A 15,241-nucleotide genomic window follows, 5' to 3' on the forward strand; every position below is an offset into this window, starting at 1 on the left:
ACGTGGTACCTGCATTGCTACAGAGGGAAAATCAGGGTTTTTCACTTGATATCTGCCTTTCTCCTGCCAACTCATTTTTTCCTTTTTTTTTCTTTCCTCAAAAAAAAAAAAAAGAAGTGATTTTGTTCTGCTGCGTCTCAAAATGTGTCATTTCTGGGCCTGCTTAATCCATTTTGTGCAACTCTGCTGCTCAGAGGTATGAAGCTGGTTGTAGCTGGTTCATCTGCTGGCACCAGGCACTGGGAAGTGCCAGCCAGGCAGCTCTGCCCAGAGCACCACGGAGCAGCCAGCAGCTCTCAGCATCCCTGAGAGGCTGGAGCACTGTGCCTCTCACGGCTTCAATTTGTTTGAAAACCCCGAACAAAGTGCAGCAGGGGGGGAAAATTTAAAAAAAAAAACAAAAAAAAAAACCAGGCTGCTTCTCGGAGGGATGCTTAAAGATCACATGAACTGAAATACAATATTCCCTCTTTAACTTCCCAGCCTCCTGCTAACAGCTTAATCCATCGAGGAGTGCAGGAGGCACAGCGAGCCTGTGCTGGGTTGGCAGTGCTGGTGATCAAGTGGGGATGCATCCCTAATTTCTGATAGTCCTCACTGAGCTGGCCAATACCCTGCTTTTTCCGTGGTTTTTCTCTCGAAGATTTAGGGTGGGTTTGGACAAGAGGCAGCCCGAGGGCCTGTGCAAAATGCATCCTCAGCTGCATTGCTGCAGCGTGGGTCGAAGGGTTGCTGCAGTGCCGGGGCTGGAGAAGGATGAAGTTGTTTGGGGAGCAGGGTGGCTGTGTCCTGGTGGCTGTCACCGTGCTGGAGCAGGGCTGGGGGGTGTCCCCACCACAGCAGAGTCTGAGCTGAGCAACTGGAGGGAGAGGAGGGCTGGGCTGGAATTTGGCCCCTCAGAGAGCCTCCCCACACACCTGCCTGCATTGTCCCCAGGACTGTGACCACCCTGGCAGTGTCCCCACAGCGGGGTTTTCCCCTGCCTGCCTGCACATCCCTGCCGTCATGGAAAGGCACCTCTCCAACAGGTGAATAATTAAGGGCTCGACCCAGGGCCTCCAGCAAAGGGAGCTTTGTGAGGCACAGGGATCTCTCTCACATTAACCTTTCCAATGTCAAAAGCCTTTTTGTAGGTAGGAACTCCACTTACACGAGCTCTTTGGCACAGTTTGTTGTCTAATTAAAAATGCTCAGGGGATGTCCCTTCCAGCCCCAAAGCCCTGGTTTTGGGGAATGGTCCCCATGTTCCTGGTGCAGGGCTGGGGACAGGGATGTCACAGGCTGGCTGCTGGCAGATGGTTTGTTGTGCTGCCACTGGTGGCAGGGCAGGAGCCCACCAGGCCTTGAGACCCCTTTGGTGGGGCTGGGGGATGTGGCAGAGGCAGGACAAGGAGAATGGATTCAAACTGAGTAGGGTTAGAGTGGATATTAGGAAAAAATGCTTCCCTGTGAGGGTTTGAGGCCCTGGCTCAGGGTGCCCAGAGAAACTGTGGCTCCCTCATCCCTGGCAGTGTCCAAGGCCAGGTTGGACAGGACTTGGAGCAGTCTGGGACAGTGGAAGGTGTCCCTGCCATGGCAGGGGTGGAGTAGATGAGCTTTGAGGTTTCTTCCAACCCAAACAATTCTATGATTCTGTGAAGGACACGATCAGACCAGCATGTGCCAGCGCCGTGGAGCCTTGGGGACATCCCTGGGCTGGGGCAGAGGCATTGTGCAGGGCCAGTCTGTGCTTTGCTGCCAAATGCCACCAGCAAAGCCACCATTCGGCATGCCCACGGCCTTGGGGAGGTGGTGTCACCAGGGCGAGTGGCACTGTCCCCGTGGGGCTCTGCAGCACCGGCTCTGTCGGGGAAGGACAGTGCTGTCCCCAGAGATGTGGCTCCACCAGGGCCACGCGTGTGGCACCAGGCGGTCACCCCCATGGGGACACGAGGTGCTGGCAGGGCCTTGGCCACAGACACGTTTGCTGGAGGAATCGGCTTCAGGCTCGGCAGCTGAGCCCTGCTCCATGGCAACCCGGCGCGGGCTTATATTTCTCGTGACTGCTTGGCAGCCTGAAGTGATTTAGCAGGGGGGGCACTTGGTACACACTGGAGCCACCGTGCTGGAGTGACCATCATGCTCCGGCCTTGCTGGGGTGACAGCCACTCCTCAGCCTTGTGGGGTGACCACCATTCTATGGCCTTGTGGGGTGACCACCACTCTGTGGCCTTGCTGGGGTGACCATCACTCTATGGCCTTGTGGGGTGACCACCACTCTATGGCCTTGTGGGGTGACCACGACTATATGGCCTTGTGGGGTGACCATCACTCTATGGCCTTGCTGGGGTGACCATCACTCTCCAGCCATGCAGGGGTCCAACTCCTTCCTGCACCCCAAAATTGGGCAGCCTGGACAGGCAGGTTCCCAGCACCTCCTGCTGCCTGCAGAGCCACCTGCTCGCTGGTGGCTGGATGAGGATGTTTGAAGCTGCCTGTGCTTGTAGTAACGAGCTGGGGACTAAAGGTTGAAGTTAATGGGGCGGGTGGTCAGGTGAGGTAGTGACCTACTTCCAGGGGCACCAGCACTGTAGGCACTGGGTGATGGTCCAGCCAATGTGTTTCCCTTGCCTTATCGCTCGGCTGTTCTGCTTTTCAGCACTTTTCCTGAACTCTGGCTCACAAATTATTATTTATTTATTTATGGCGGTTGTATTTTTTTTTCTCTCTTTCTTTTCAATAATGGGAGCTTCCAAGAAATGCCGAAGGACTTTGCACAGATCCGGCCGTGCTCAGGGTTTTGTCAGCCCTGTCCTTATCCAGCCCTGTCTCACTGCACTTCCCCACGTGGAGGCAACAGCCAAGGCCGAGCTGCTGCACTAAACCAGCTCACTTCTGAATTAGCACAGGGAAAAGTAAAAGCTGGGAATCTCCTTTGTCCCTGGGAGAGCTGGAAACCCCCCCGGGGAAGGGTTTCTTCATGTGGCAAGTGTGGAATGGGCTGGTGGGGGATGTGGAGAGGCTGTGGCAGCCCTGGGGGCTCAGCCCCATCCAGTAGCCGGAGTAACCTTTGATCACGGGTGGCTCCGGGCAGCAGTGTGGGGCTTAGGGAAAATACTTCCCTTATCTCTCATCCCACTGTCCCGAGGCACAGCCGGCAGGCACTGGGGGCTGGATGGGCACCCCAACACCGGGAGCTTCCTTGGGGGAGCATGATGAGCATCCTGCTGGAGCGTGCCAGGAGCTTTTTACATCTGTGTCCCCACTGTCCCCATGGCCCCCCACCCACCCTGCAGTTGGCGAGGGGGACAAAGACTGGAGAGACCATCAGAGGGCTGATGTGACACTTCTCCCCTCCCCTGGGATGAGCAGCACATGCTTTATATGGATGTTTTTGTGCTGAGGTGGCGTCTCAAGCTCTAGCAGGGACTCCAGTTGCAGGGCAGCAGCATATCTTCACTGAGATGCATTTTCTGAATTCTTGCTGTGCGCCCTGCGGCCAGGCCAGCAGCACAGCCCCTCTGCTGAGCCAGAGCACAGCCAGGCCCCTCGGTTCCTGTTTCACTTTGCTGTGAGCTCGAGTCAGAGAGCACAATCTCCTCCCTGCTGTCACCCGTGCTCCCCCTCTTTGTCCGGGAGGCTGCAGGATCCTGTTTGTCCCCAGCACGCGGGGCGAGCGGTGTGGGAAGTGTCATCCTTTCCCCCCGCTGCCAAAAGCTGCCTTCTCCACCTATTCCCCGAGGAACCTTCATTTCCTAATCTTCGTGGACGTCAAGAGCAAGGAAATCCTGTGGCGAGGGCCGAGCGTCCTGAGCGGGGCAGCGGGGCAGCCGGCGGGGCGCTGGGGACGGAAGGAAGCCCAGCTGCCTCTCCTCACGTCTGTTCTCCTCCCTCCCGCGCCGTGTGGCTTTCACAAGTGACAGCTGGGGACCTGGCTGTCCTGCCACGAGGTGACCCACGGCTGGAGCAGCCCCAGCTGTCCCTGTGCTCAGAGCTGGGGTGCAGGGGAGCTGCTGAGCAGCGTTTTTGCTGAGCTTTCCTTTCCGTTTCAGCCAAGCTCCTAGGTAGGAGGGAGCTGCGTTATTGTTTTTTCATGAAGAAAGTGCATCTGTAGCTGCAGGGTGTTTCAGGAGGCTGCCAGGACTCTTTGCATGCACACAGGACCTCAGGACTGGCAGGGCTGGGCTGGCTTGGAGCTGAGAGCAGCACTGGTCACACCGGGGCCATGGCTGTGCACGTGCCAGGGGGACAGTGAGGAGCTGGAGGTGTCAAACACAGCACTCACAGCTCTCCTGCAAGCATGAGCAGGGACAGGCTGTGGCTCTCTTTCCCCTGCAGATGCCAGTCTCTCTGCCAGCACGGTGTGGTGACACTGGTGGGCACAGCACTGGGGTGGCTGTGATCCTTTGGCTCCACGTGTGATGCCCAGGCAGAACCCACACTCCCTGGGCTGGGAGCAGGGCAGATCCCACTGCCCGTGTGTGGGATTGGGGCTGGCAGGGCAGGGGCTGCACCCTGCTTTGTGCCAGGGGAGCTGCCAGCACCCACTCCTGCCACACACACGGTGCTCACCGGGCACCCAGCACGGCGGGGCTGAACTTTGTCCAGCTTTAGTCCCTCTGTCCTGATTTCCTGGCACTGTCCCTGCCTCGGTGCAAATGTTTGCAACTTCCACAGCCCTTGGCTGCTAGCTAATTAAACTTTGCATTCCCCTTGGCTCCCTGCAAACTGCGGCTGCTGAGCTGCTTCCCTTTGCCCCCAGGCTGGGGACCTGCAGCTCTGCCCTGGCCAGGTGTGTGTGGCTCAGAGCCACCTTCCTGCATCCTAATGACAGGAGGGTTTTCAAACCTCCCCTCGAGCAGCACAAACCCCAGAGCTCTGCAGAGCTGGAGATTTAAACCACCAGCATCGTTTCTCCTTTCGAGCACGCTTGCACACAGTCACGACCAGACCGTGCTGATAATGAAAAGAAAAAAAAAATTGCATTTTTTTTTCTTAAAAAGGAAGTTTCTGTTTCTGTGTGGGCCCCACAGGGAGGCTGGCGCATGCGGGTTTTCAGTGCTAGAACCCATTTCCCAGGTAACAGAACTCAAGCCTGTGAGAACTGTGTGGTTTTCTCAGGCTGAAAGGTTGGATGGTATGTGAGCTGCTTTTTTTTCTTTCCTTGTTGCCGTGTCCTTTTAAGAAGGAATAAGTATGTCTATTTATATATATTTTGAAAATGAAAGCACGTGGCCCGTGTCCCCAGAAAGCCTCATGGTACATGTTGTCACCCAGCTGTGGGGGGGACACTGCTTTGCTGGTGACTGACCCCCAGCCCACCCCAGGGGGGAGCAGCCCCTGGAGCTTGGGCTGAGCCGTGGTAGGTGTGCAGGACATCCTCTTGGGAACTGGGATGTGGAAGTGGAAGCAGCAGGAAGGAAGTTGGTAGCTGAGAGGAGAGCGATGCTGTGGGGGGATGTTGGGGCAGCATGGATGGGAAGGGCTGGAGTTGCTCACTTTATTTACTCCTGTTGGCTCCTCCTGCCTGTGCTTTGGGTGATGCTGCCTGGCCTGCCTGCAGTGCTGCCTTCTCCATCCCTCTGCCAGGACACCTGGCATGAGAATGGTCTCCCTGTGCAGAACTGAGGGTCTGCTCACCCTGGCTGCCTCCTCAGTGTTCACCCCTTGCCGGCTGCCCGTCTGCCCAGAGGAGCTGGAAACCCATCTGCACATCCAGCTGAGTCGAAAATACATGAAAGGCAGATTATCAGGGGGAGACTGTCCTCATCTCTGCTCGCTTATGGCAGTGCAAGGACCTGGAAATACAGCTTTCAAGTTTCTCTCTGTATTTATGTAACCTAAACGAACTCTTTTTTGGAAAGAGCCACTCTGTCTCATTTAGATCCCTAAATATAGCAGCTACTCCGGAGGGAGGATTAGCCTGCGAGTGCCCTGGCGGGTATGGGACCTTTGTGCACGGGTGTTATGGGGAGTTTGAACCTCATTCAGTGGGGCCTGGGGGGATTATTCCCCTGCCATTATCAGGATGGGCTTGAGGGGTTCTGGGTCAGCAGGGAGCTCATGGCAGTGACCAGGTTGGGAAGCACAAACCTGTGGGGATGCAGACTGCAGGGTTTTTTCTAAATGTCTCCATGCCTTTTGAGGCCAGAGCCCATTTATGCCCAAACACGCTGCTTGTTTGTTGTGCCATCACCTCCCCTTGCAGGGAGGAGCTGTGCTCCAAAGCACAGAGGCAGAGCTGAGCTGTGGGGTGAAACCTGCACATCCAACCCTGCCAAAGGGCCTCGTGGGGCTGCAGCACTTTGGGGGGATCAGGCAGGGCTGCTGGAGAGGAATCACCCCTCAGCATGGGGCTGGAAAGGCAAGGAACAGCAAAGGTCCCTCTGCCCATAGGTGTACCTTAGAGCTTCCTTAGGGAAAGGTGTAGGAGCAAGCCAAGCTGAGGGACACCCCACAGGTGCCATTTCCCCTTGCCAGGGGTGTTCATGGACGTTCAGGGACACCCACCCTCCTGGGCCTGTGCACTTCTCCAAGATGCAGGTGTTGGCAGGATCTGGGCACTGTGCACATCCCATGGACCCACTTGTGCTCCTTCACACACACCAGTCTCTCATTGCACAGGAGATGGCTCTGACCATGTGGAGTGGGGGGCTCTTGTGCACCCCTGGGATCAGCCAGGCTTGCAGCAAGCATTGGCAGAAACTGAGTTTCTCAGAGGTGCACAAGGTGACCTTTGCTTTTGTCTCTGAACATTTCCAGCCGCCCTGCAGTGAGGGTGCTGTGTGTCCCTTCCAAGGGAGTGGGGAGCAGCTGTGTGTGTGTGCTGGTGTCCCAGGGACTTGGGGACACATACTGCAGGACTCCCTGCAGCTGGCTGGTTGTAAGAGTGTGGAGAGGACACCCTTGTGCTCCCCTCTGCTCTGCAGTGCTGACACCAGAGCAGCTTCCTGGCCTGGTGCTGCTGCAGGGGCTCCCTGGTCTGTCCTGGGGTTCAGAGACACACCGGAGCTATCTTGTGTTTTCTGCAGGGCCTCAGAGGGTCCCTCAGCCATCTGAGCACTGTTTCTGTGCTTTTTGTGTTGCTACCTTTGCACACAATGGCTCTGCCTCCCTGCACACCCCCACTGCCCATCCCTGCCCCTCACTGTGCCCTCTGCCCACCTTGGAGCCATGCAGCCTCTGGTGTGCAGGGTCTCTGCCAGCCCTGCCATCCCCCCGGGACAGGAGCCACCTGGCCACACCGTGGGACCCCAGGGAGGTGTCGGTGAACACCTGCATGCTGTTTCACACCGTGTCCTTGGACAACCTTGCGATCCCCGCTGCGATGTCCCCTGAGCTTCCAGCACCCAGGCAGGTCCTGTTTGGTGATGTCCTGCTCAGGTCTGCGTTCCTGGCCCTAGCAAGGTGCAGGTGGAATGGAGAAGGCAGTGCAGTGCTGGGGGGAGGCAGTGCAGTGGGGCTCCATGCGGAGGGCTCGCAGTGTCCCCAGGATCCCCGAGCGTCCCTGGCAGATGGCTGCAGCCCTCCCGCCCCGCTCCAGGAATACAAATGTGCGGTAGATACGGTTACCCGGCCCCGGCAGCGGTGTTGGCTTTCATCTAGATCGATATCCCTGCCGGCCTGCGTCTGCGGGAGCACTCGGCTAGCAGCACAAGCCTGGCCGGGAGGAGACACCCGCCGAGGCTCTGCTGCCCGCTGCAGCCCCTGCTGCAGCCCCTGCTGCCCGCTGCAGCCCCTGCTGCCCGCTGCAGCCCTGCCCGGCCGTGTGTCCGGCTGCCTCAGCGCTGCTGCCGCGCTGTCCAGCTCCGTCATGCGTAAAATGTAATAAATAGGGCCATAAGCCTTTTACAAAGTCTATTTCCACTCTTGGATCCGGGATTTAATGCATGGCTGCTTAGAGAGGCTGAGGATTTCAGGGGTCAGCAAGGCTAATTGCACTGCTGGAATCAAAGGGTGCGCGGCGAGGATCCTGCGCGGGGGCGGGAGGGGTGTCGGGGGTCCCAGCTCCCCACCCACTGCCCTGGCACTGTGTGCTCCCTGTCAGCTGCCCAGCAATGCCATGGCCATGCATGGCACCTGGGCTAGGGCTGGGGTCCCCAGGGAGGGCTCTTTTGGGGAGCCAAGCCAGCTGGGGAGTCACATGCTGCAGGTGTTGGGTTCCTCACTGCTCCGCGGTGTCCCTGTGTGGCTGACCGGGCACGTCTGGCTGGAGCGCTTGATCTTAGATTACCTGTAAGCCAGGGAAAGCCTCTGCAGGGCCAAGGGCCAGTGAGGATCAGGCTTGTCCCGGTGCCAGCTCGGCCCCAGCCTGCAGCATCTCCTTGAGCTGCAGAGAGGAGCTGGATACCACCCTGCCAGGCAGGGCTGGCGGGCCCTGATGCCAAGAGCTGGGGTGTGAAGGGCTGTGTGTCGTGCCAGGGAGACAACCCCACCGGGAATGGGAATGCAGTGCTGGGGGGGAGCCTGGGACACACACCTGGCAGGATGGGTGCTGTGGTGCTGTGTGTGCTGGGTGTGCACGGGGCTGGGGGCAGGAGCTGGACAGTGCTTTCCTGGAGGTGCCAGGGAGGGACCGATGAGCTGGACAGGCTCTGCATCACAGGACAACTGGCAGCCACCAGGAGCCCTGTACGGCGAGGGGGACCCAGATGCCCTGAGGCTGCCGGGGCTTCGCCCTGTGCCAGCCACTCGCTCTCGCAGGGCTGGCAGGGCTGTGCCGCCGGCCACGGCAGACGGAGGACGCCAGCTCTGCTCAGTGACTTCGCTGGCTGATCCCGTCATCTCCATCTCGCGCCAAGTGCTGAAGTCGCCATGGAAACCGGCATGGCAGCAGCCTCGCCAGCAGCTCCGCGGCATCCTCGCTCCGAGCGCCCGGCCGGTGACGCGCCGGTGGCAGGTGACCAGTGGCAGGTGACAAGTGGCAGGTGACCGGTGGCAGGTGACCGGTGGCAGGTGACTGGTGGCAGATCCCCGTTCCTCGAGGACATCAGTCCCGCTGCAGGGCTCAGGGATGCTCACGGGGTCGTTCCCAGTGCCGTGGCAGGGCCCGATCCATTAGCACTGCTCCATCCCGCAGAGCCTCGCAGGAAGCACAAAGCAGAAGCCTGATAGTATTGCTATTAATAGTACCTGCTCACAAAGTTATCTTTAGCTGCACTGCTCCCACCTTCATTCATAACAGCCATGGCACGGGCCTGACTCCTCACTCTGCTGCCAGAGTGGCTTTGAGGCAACCCTGGCATCCCCAGGTGCCCCACTGGGCTTCTACCACTCACCAGCCTTTCCTTTGCCTGTGGAAAGGGATTGGTGGAAAACCTTTCCCCGTAGTGGGAAACAGAGCTGGATTTTTTTTGCAGGGTTCATTTTTCTGTGGTGACCGTAACTGTGAACTCTGCTTGCCTTTGCCTCTCCTCCCACGTCTCTCCTGTGCAGCAGGGCTGTGTCTTGCCAAAGGCTTTCTCCCTGGAGCATCCCTGCTGGAAGTCCACGCTGGTGCTGGGATTTTGCTTGAACAGTGGAGGAGGCAGTGCCTGAACTTGACTATCGGGGATGGAGTATTTTCCACTCGTATTTCAGTGGGTGTTTTCATAGGTTTCATGCTGTGGTCCACCCTGCCCAGCATCTTTCATCTCCGGAGCTCACACAGCTCCTGGGAGGGTGCAAGGCTTTGAAAGGGCTTTGAGGATTCAAGTGCTCATCCCACTGCTTTGAGGCAGCATCTCCCACCGTTGCCAGGGAAAAGCCTATTTTTCCTATTCTTGAACTCGGCAGTCACCAAGTTCCTCAGGTTCCTGGGTTAATCTGTTCCTGCCTTTAATGAGCTGCCTCATTAAAGTGTTTTTCCCTAATAACCAACCCTCCGGGCTGGGTGATGTTCAGCTGCAGACAACTGGAGACCTGCAGGCTGCAAAGGGCTGTTCTGGCTGTGTGTGGGGTGCAGGATAAGCACTATCCCTCTTCTCCCACACGGTGCCAACATGGCTGGGAAAGGAGCAGTCCACAGCACCCCAAATGTGCCTCTCCTGGGCTCCAGCACCAGATTACTGCACCCACAAATGACAGGGCAGGTTGCACTGGGGATGGCATCTGCCTTTGGGGTGCAGCAAACTGGGGATGCTGAGACTAAACCATCCTGCAGCAGAGTCTTCCTAGGAAATGTTCTTGCCCTGGGATGTGCAGCACTGGGGCTGCTCGACGTCACCCTAGGAGCCAAACCTGTGGGTGCATGCCTGCACCCCTTTGGGCTGGGAGGTGTCTGCCCAGCCCTAATGAGGGGGTTTGAGCTGTTGCCTTGGTGCCTGGGAGCTGATCCGGCTGGTTTGGATGAATGGAAGTGGAAATCTCTCTCCTGGGGGCCTGATCTGTGTGGAGGAGTGCACACACAGCTTGCAGCTGTGGCCCCGCGGGAGCATCCATCCTGCAGGCATTGCTGCCACCCTGTCCTCTTGTCCTGCAGGCATCAGTCCCACCAGGTCCCCCAGCTCCATGGTGGCTGCCCTGGGCGAGCAGGGTGAAAGGTGGGAGCCCTTGGAGCGATGGGTGCAAGGGAGCAGCTTTGGCAGAGCCTCTGGCTGCCTCAGCCCCAGGCCGCAGTTTTTAGGGTGGCAATGATGCAAGGCAGGAAGGTGCCTGCGACTGGGGCTGCTCCGTTTATATTTAGCTGACCCAGTTGCTGAGCGGGGGCTGCCAGCCCCTCCTGGTGCTGCACTTGGGGTGCTGCGAGGGGATGCAGCAGCAGCAGCATCCTGCATCCCTGCATCCTGCATCCCTGCAGCCTGCTCTGATGGCCTCTCTGCAGCCTGCCAGCCCCTCAGCCCCCCTGCCAGCCTCCCCCATCCACCAGCACCCCAGATCTCCCAGGGAAGGAGGAGCTGCAGGTGCCCCGGCAGAGATGGAGAGGCAGGAATTGCTGCTGGAGGGACCAGCCTGAGGTTGTGCACAGGCTGAGGCAGGATCAGGCAGTGCTCAAGCCCCGTCCCAAGAGGCATCCCATGGGGTTATCCTGCCTCTCCAGCCTCAGCTGACCCCGCCAGCATCCTGCTGCTGTCTGCGGTGGGTGCTGCCGGCGTTCGAGGGGCTTGGGGGAACTCTTCGAAAGCGTTGGGCTGCCAAAACACATCCTCTCAGTGCCAAGCACCTGCAATCCAGCTGCTTCCCCAGGGCAGGAAGGAGATAAAAAGAAAATCTCTTTCAAAGGCAGGGTGGCCTCCTCCCCGGGATCAGGGCGTGTGGCCAGGATGCTTTCCCGAAAAGAGCAGCCATCCCTGCGAGGGGCTGGAGGGGACATGGTGTTCCCATCCTGCTGTCCCCGTGGCTGGGTGTTTTCAAGGCTGCTGTGGTTGGCACACCTGGAGAAAGGCGAGTCCCCAAGGCAGGCCAGAGCAAAGCACTTGCTGCGGAAAGGGAAATTAATTACGGGCACTTTGCTGCACTCCAAGTGACTGCAAAGGCTGATGTTTCTCCTGTTGGCCGATAAACTAATTGTAATGGCAAAACCTCAACAAAAGCCAGGCTCTTAAATGCTTTCTTAATTAATAATTCTCAATAATCACTTGATGTCAATGACCAATTAAAACTTTGGAGAGGGGAAGTTGTTGTTAAGTGCCCAATACCTTTGCTCCTCCAGTCACTGCAGCTCTGATGAATCCTGCAGAAAAGCACCGGGAAGGCCAAGCCCGATGTTTTTAAAGGAAAAGAGTAAGCAGGAAAAACGTGAATATTCACGTGCATGTCCACAGGGACAAGAGGAGGGAAGCTGAGCAGTCACTTGGCTCCGCTGCTCCCTGCTGAGCAGCCAGCAAGGGATGGCAGTGCAGGTACCCAGAAGGGTGGCATTTTCTGTCCCTTTGCTGTCCCTCCGGTGTGCTGAGACCCCAGTGGGGTGCAGAAGTGGAAGGGCATCTTCCCAGGGAGTCCATGTTCAAGGGATCTTTGAGGTCCTGCTGAGTGTCCTGTCCCATGGTGTGTCACCTCCTCTATCTGCCATGTACCTCCTTCTCCTTCTCTTTCTCCTCCTCCTCCTTCCCACAGCCTTTCTGAAGACAGCATCTCCCAGCTCGGCCCTGCCAGGCCTGAAAGCATCACCAGTTGGATTTTACTGGGTGGGAGTTAAGTGGTTCCCCATCCATCTCCTGTTAAGTGGAGCCTCTGGAAGGCTGCCAGTCATCTCCCCGCAGTGCTCCTGGCTGCAGCGCAGTGCTGGGAGGGTTAATGTCCTCCTCCTCCTCCTCCTTCTGCTTCTCCTCCTTCTCCTCTCAGCTTCACAGCCATCTTAAAACCGCTGGAGCCAGAGCTGTGCACTCGCTGCTCCCACTCCTTTTACAGTATGGGCTGGCTGGCCAGGGAGCCCTGCTGGCTCTCCATCCATCCAACTCTTTTCCTTCTTTGGATGTCCCCTGCTCCAGCTGCCCAGGCTCTGCCTGCCTCCCATGGGACCTGTGCCCCTGGTCAGGGGTGATGGTCAGGGCCTGGGGCTGCACTCAGCAGGGCCAGGGTGAGGTTTCTGCCCAGGTTTCTCCAGCACAGCGCTGGGTGTGTGCCAAGGTGGATGCCAGCAGCACCCACGGCACCGAGTGAGAGCTTTATACCTGCAAATCCCTTGGTGATGTTAGGAAAATCCTCCCGTGGGAAAGGTGGGAGAGGGTCCTGGCAGCCAAAGGAGGTGAGGATGATGGTGGGGGAGGAAGGAGCCTTGTGGCAGAGTATCCCAGCGAGGATGGGCACAGGGCTCCTCCCAGCTGGACAGCAGCAGTCCTGGAGGGGGGAAAGCAGTGGGAAGCCCTGCAGCTCAGGGAGGTAGAGCCTCAGGCAGGCAGGCTGTGCTCCCCACTGAGCCCTTCCCCGCCTGTCACCCCTCGCAGCTGGGCTCGGGGGTCCCGGGGGTGTTGCTGGCGGCCGTGGGAGAGTTGCTGGAGGCTGCTGATGGATGGCCAGGCACAGCCCTGGCTGTCTGTGTGTCAGCACAGCAGCAGCACGTGCTCCTGGCTCTGCATCCCGGCTCTCCGTGGCCTCTTACCCAAATACCAGCCTCTGCCCAAGGGTTTATGCCCCTCCTGAAGCGGGGGAAAGCAGGGGAAAGGCCTCTGGGGCTGAGGGGGGAGGCAGAAGCAGGGCGTCCCTGTGTCCCTTCTGTGCTGCTTCAGCAGATGTCAGCACGGGGAGGAGGAGGTCACCCAGGGATCACATCTGGGGATTTTTTGGGTTGCTGAAATTCTGTGCATAGGATGGTGGCTGAAAAGGGAATGAGGGGAGAAAGGGGAGCAGCCCCAAAAGGCACAGGGAGGTCTGTGGTGCTGTGGGTCACTGGCAGAAGCAGCCTCTCTGCAGCCCCCACGGCAGTGGGGACACTCTGGGGGGGCCAAGGACCTGTCAGTGATTTTTTCATGAGCTCTGTGCCTTGTCCTGCCTGGCCCTGTTTGGGAACAGGAGCCTGGGGTACAACCCTCTTCAGCCTCACCTTGGCCAGTGGGGTGGCTGTGGGGGAAGGCTGGGGATCAGGGGGCTGTCCCCTTTGCCCAGGGCCGTGCTGGTGGCACAGGTGGCCGGCAGGGCTGGCAGCAGGGCCCTGGCCACCCAGGGAGCAGGGTGTCCCAGCGTGAACCGTCGGGAGCCCCGGGAGGCAGGATGGATGCCTGGAGTTCCCGTCCCGCTTGGCCCCGTCTCAGCAGGACTCAGTGCCAGCAGTGGGGGGATGGCTGCTGCGAGTCCCAGCGAGCCACAGCCCAGCCTGGCCATGCAGGGCATCCCTGGTTTGCCCCCATGTTGCCAGCTGTGCTGATGGAGGCTGGTGACAGCAGCAGTGGCACCCAGGCCTCGTGCCAGAGCATGGGTGGCTTTCCTGTGGCTTCCCTGCCGCCAAAAAGCTGGGATGCTTCCTCACCCAAGCCAGCCACGGGTGCCAGTGCTCAACCTGGCTGCACTTGCTGTCTCCCTGGCTCTGCAGGAGGGTAGCATTTGCCAAGCACTGGGGTCACACCAGGATTTATCTCTCTGTTGCACATCCAGGGGGAAGGAGATGAAGGTTTAGGGCTCCATCCATGGCTCTCTGCCCCTCCTGCCTCTCTGCTCCATCTGTGGCTGCTTTGCGTGAGGAAGATCCCTGGATTTTGGCAGCAGCAAAGCCCCAGGAAAGCCACCCATCCTTTTCCAGAATCCTGGGTACCACTGCACTCACAAGGAGCAGGGGGACCTTCTTCCTAGCCAGGCAGGACTTGCTCATAGCAGCACATCTAAACCCTTATGGGATGCAGAATGGGGGATTTGGACCTAGTCTCATCTCTCAGGACACACCCAGGGAAAAGATTTATGGATTATTTTATGCTTTGCACCCTGTTTGGACCACTGTGAGCCTCTGGATGTGTCCAGGCAGTCCCAGCCATGGGTGAGGGGAACATCAGAGCAGCCCCTGGCTCCTCTCACACCAACCCAGCAGCTGCAGGATAATAAATGAGGAATCTATATTTAGACACAGTGTCTGGAGCAGCGTCAAGGCGTTGCCAGAGGGTTTTACCATTCACCACAGGCAGGTTTCCCTGCTCCTCCAGCTCCATGCCACCTTTGCAGAAAAGCTCATCAAAGACATCCAGCTGGAAAAGCATCCCAAACAAAAAAAAAACTGATACCTGCACAAAATCTCAGCACCAGCCGAGGGATGACAGAGCTGAGCATTCCAGGGAGCCTTGGAAGGAGCTGGCTTGGAGCCCATTTCCTTTGGCAAAGGCCTTGTTTTGTTGCACAGAAATTCGTAGTAAAGACGACAGGGATGGAGCCATCCCTTGTGCCACCCCAGCACTGGGACATCCAGCACAGCTCTTTCCCTCTGGAGCTGCTGATCCGTGTGGTCCCTAAACCCCCTGGCTGTGTCACTGCAGCTGCCAGGAGCAGCTGATGGTGGGGAGGGAACAATTCCCTAGTGGAGCTGGGGCTGTGCTGGCTCAGGTGGTGGCAGTTCCTGGTAATCCGTGTTGAAATTCAAGGAGAAGCTGGAGTGTTGTGCAAAGGCTGGAGAGCCCTGGTCACAGCCAGCCTGTGGCTTTCCTGGCATCCCAGAGTGTGAGGTTGGTGCTGGCTTGGGAATGAGGAGATTTGCATGAAGATTCCTGGTGCTCGGATCTGAGTTTTTTCCCGTATTTTGCAATGTCAGAGGATGCTGGGAACAGATTCTGTCCACTGCTGGCTCTTCCTAGCCTGGGGAGAGTTTCTCCAGGCAAATCCAAGCACTGAGCCATTGCCATGGGCTGTGTGTGGCAGAGGCAGCTGG

The 15,241-nt window shown here is 58.2% G+C and overlaps 1 protein-coding gene and 1 long non-coding RNA gene across 2 annotated transcripts in view; one reads left to right on the forward strand and one right to left on the reverse strand.

The window, feature by feature from the left end:
• The window catches only part of PPARGC1B (PPARG coactivator 1 beta), a 45,283-nt gene that overhangs the window by 2,802 nt on the left and 27,240 nt on the right, over nt 1-15,241 (forward strand). The gene's annotated exons all lie outside the window — the stretch shown is intronic.
• Nucleotides 7,826-12,217, reverse strand: LOC146431416 (uncharacterized). The gene is made up of 2 exons (XR_014854950.1): nt 8,459-12,217; nt 7,826-8,232 (listed from the first exon to the last, which is right to left on the reverse strand). It is a non-coding gene; the product is annotated as an uncharacterized LOC146431416 (long non-coding RNA).

This window comes from Lichenostomus cassidix, chromosome 13 (genome assembly GCF_008360975.1).
Source record: "Lichenostomus cassidix isolate B80296 chromosome 13, HeHo_3.0, whole genome shotgun sequence".
In the NCBI taxonomy this organism is placed as follows: Eukaryota; Metazoa; Chordata; class Aves; order Passeriformes; family Meliphagidae; genus Lichenostomus; species Lichenostomus cassidix.